This window comes from Colobus angolensis, unplaced genomic scaffold (assembly GCF_000951035.1).
Source record: "Colobus angolensis palliatus isolate OR3802 unplaced genomic scaffold, Cang.pa_1.0 Scaffold137, whole genome shotgun sequence".
Lineage (NCBI taxonomy): Eukaryota > Metazoa > Chordata > Mammalia > Primates > Cercopithecidae > Colobus > Colobus angolensis.
Genome location: NW_012114455.1, coordinates 1,690,010 through 1,693,460, shown reverse-complemented (window position 1 = coordinate 1,693,460; position 3,451 = coordinate 1,690,010). Strand labels below are relative to the sequence as shown.

The following is a 3,451-nucleotide window of genomic DNA, read 5'->3' as shown; positions in this document are numbered from 1 at the left end:
AAAAAAAAAAAAAAAAAATCAGTAAACACAAATATATAATCTTATTTTCTACCTCTTAGGAATTAGAGCATAATACTGCCCGTAAGATGTCCTGTACCTCTCTCTCTCTTTCTTCCTCTTTTCTTTTCCATTTAGCACATATTTTAGAGTACCTTCCACAGCAGTTCTCTGAGAACTTCCCTTTTCTTTTTTCAGTGGCACAGTATTCCATTGTGTGGATGTAGTTCTTGATGGTGGACGCCTGGATTATTTCTAATCTGCTATAAACAGCAATGCAGTGAATGGATTTTTCATATGAATGCAAGAGTATCCATAGGGCAAATTTCCAGACTCGGGCTGCAGGATCAAAGGGTAAAAGCATGCTACATTTTGATAAACATTGTCAAATTTTCTTCCCTGGAGGTCATACCATTTTTCATTCCCACCAGCAATGTATGAAAGTGCAACACACATATCACTATCTACAGTTTATATATGAGAAAACCGAGGCACAGAAAATACAAAATTAACTGGTTAATAACATTTAGGCTGGACCTCAAACTTGTGCCTGGCTGTATTCCTCTCATTTGGTGTATATCAGCTAGTGATTTGCACCGTTACTTGTTTTATATATACATAGGCCTAAACTTTCTAAAGCTTTATTGTAAACTCTTTAGGTTTATAACAAAGAGTTTCTAATAAACAGAGGCTGGTCAATCACAGGTGAGAGTAAGGGTAAAGGGAAATAGCATAGAAAAAGTTGGGAAACAAATGCAAGGCGATGCACTGTTATGAGGCCATTGCGTTTGACAAGTCACATGAGACCCATCTGGGCCCTCAATAGGGCTTGGCCACGAGGGATGGTTCCAGACAAGTAGTGTGGACAAGCCATGCCTTGGAGCAGTCCATGGATAGAGGATAGGAGAAGGAGTTTATCTGTTGCCCTGCTCCCATTCCCTCCTCACATAGCGGGGATAACACACTGCACTTTCTTTCTTTCTTCTTGTTTTTTGTTTTTTTTTTTAATAGAGATGAGGTTTCTCGATATTGCCCAGGCTGGTCTTGAACTCCGGAGCTCAAGCAATCCACCTACCTTGGCCTTCCACAGCACTGGGATTACAGGTGTGAGCCAAAACGCCTGGTCTCACACTACACTTTTGAGTTGTGTTGCTCAGCCCTCTCAGCAGCTCCTGGAGAAGCCAGATTTCAAGCTCTGCAGTACCTAGAAATGGTGCGAGAGACACAGAGTGGGTCACTGCAGGGTCTTGGAGATAGGTGAAACTAAGAGAGTCTGATGAGGCCACATAAGATGTTTTTCTTTTTCTTTTTTCTTTGTTGAGATAGGGTCTCACTCTGTCATCTAAACTGGAGCACGGTGGCGCGATCTTGGCTCACTGTAACCTCTGTGTCCTGGGCTCCAGCGATCCTCCTACCTCAGCTTCTTGAATAGCTGGTATTACAGGTGTATGCCATTACACCCAGCTAATATTTTATAATTTTTGTAGAGACAGTGTTTCACCATCTTGTACAGGCTGGTTTTGAACTCCTGGGCTCAAGCAATCCATCTGCCTTGGCCTCCCAAAGTTCCAGGATTACAGCTGTGAGCCACCACACCCAGCCAAGATGTTTTTAATACAGGTATTTCCTTGTATGTCTTTAATTTTGGGCTTTATACCTAAAACGTGCTCAACAAAAGTTTGTGTGTGTGTGTGTGTTTTTTTTTTTTGGCAATTTATTTATTGAAAATTTATACATACATTGTTTGGCTGTAGAATTCTAAAATCATATTTTCCAAAATGTTTTTATTCCAAATCATAGAATAATTATAGCAAAGGAATACATAAGTCATTCAATTTGCTTCTCAATGTGTTAAACACAGAGAGAATTATTTGCTCATTTGGTAAACATTACCTCATCTGCTTCTTCACCTTCATCATAAACATCATCATCAACTTCAATAGCTTCTCCAGTCAAGTATGACACTGATCTTGGGATTATACGCTCATGTAAAAAGTGACCTATTTTGAAGTCTGTGCATCATCTCCACTCTCAGGAACTTCAGGAGGGGCAAAAAAATTAAAGAAAGAGTCACTGGAAACTGTGTTAGTCACAGTACAAACTGTCCCGCTTCCCTTGTTTTTCTGCTGCTTCTTAATAGTTTTCAAACTGACATCCTTTCCTTTTTTCCAATCTGTCTGGCACTCTGTACAACCCATAATTTCTGGTCCATCAAAAGAAAAGGGATCAAAATCATCTGGTTCTGACCCATCCTGTATGTGTTTGTTAGCACTTCATTTGTAAAATAGTCATTGGGTTCAAAGTGAAACTCTAAGACAAAACTCATAGGCTGGCCAGCAGCTGAGAGCTTCACTTTAGTATCTTTCAAGTGTTTCAGAATAGGTTCATCATGTTGCTGAACCATATCACTGAACAAGTCAACATTCTTAAAAACAGTTAACCAAAATTCAGGAATTCCTTTGGGGTCTTCTTTTTCTTCATCCTTTTTCTCATCTTTGCTCTTGGCCTTTTCTTTCAACTCTTCCGAAATCTCATCTTCTTTATCTGATTTCCATTCACATTCTTCTTCCGTGGGTTCATCGATTGCATTAATAATCTCAAATCGCTTATCAAGTAGAGGCTGATAGAGAACAGCATACTTCCTTTCAAGATTGTGAACTTCCTCATAGAATTTGGTTTCTCTCTGTGCACATTTAATTTAACTTGCAGGTTTTTGAGAGTATTCACTCGTCTTTTAACTACCCTAGGCAGGCTTTCAATGTATCCTGTTGGTGTTTCTACCAGACCATCAAGTCTTTCTTGAAGGGCTGCAAGAATCTGAGGATTTTGCATCATCTGAACAGTTAGCTGACATGCTTTGATTTTTGTTTCTTCACCAGTTTCTTCTTCTTGTACTTCTTCAACATCATCCAAATCTTGATCAAGTTCAGATTGTCAATGTCTGCCATGTTGTAAGAACTCCAAATATCAGCGGCCAGTATGGGGAGCCAGGAGACCTGAGCTGCGCAGGCAGTGCCTCAAGGCAGCAGTGGTGGCAGGAGGAGCAGGAGGTGGCACCGTGAGCAGATGGTGCTAAAAAAGAACCGAAGTTTTTTAACTGATCAATTTATTTGAAGTGATATTAATAAAAACACTTCCCATTATTGTAGGGAGACATTAATGTGTAATAATTAAGAGTTCAGCCTCTAGACACAGACTACCTGAGTTTTAATATGAGCTCTGACACTAATTAGCTATGTGAGTGTTGTCAGTGCACTTCATGTCTCAGTTTTCTCATTTGTAATAATGGGACTAATGCTTAAAATAATACTTGGCACACAGAAGGAACTATATAAGCATTAACTGTTATTATTATAAATAGCTTTTATCCAGTGTTTGCTACTTGCCAGTCACTGTATTAAGTGCTTTGTGTGTATCATCTCAATTAATCCCCCCAGCAAACCACTGAAGTAGG

General features: G+C 39.5%; 1 pseudogene across 1 annotated transcript; it reads right to left on the bottom strand.

Moving 5' to 3' along the window:
- Positions 1-1,872: 1,872 nt before the first annotated feature.
- LOC105506473 lies at positions 1,873-3,072 on the bottom strand (annotated as a pseudogene). The gene has a single exon (XR_001000927.1). The product of XR_001000927.1 is annotated as a nucleosome assembly protein 1-like 1 pseudogene (transcript).
- Between the last annotated feature and the right edge of the window lie 379 nt (positions 3,073-3,451).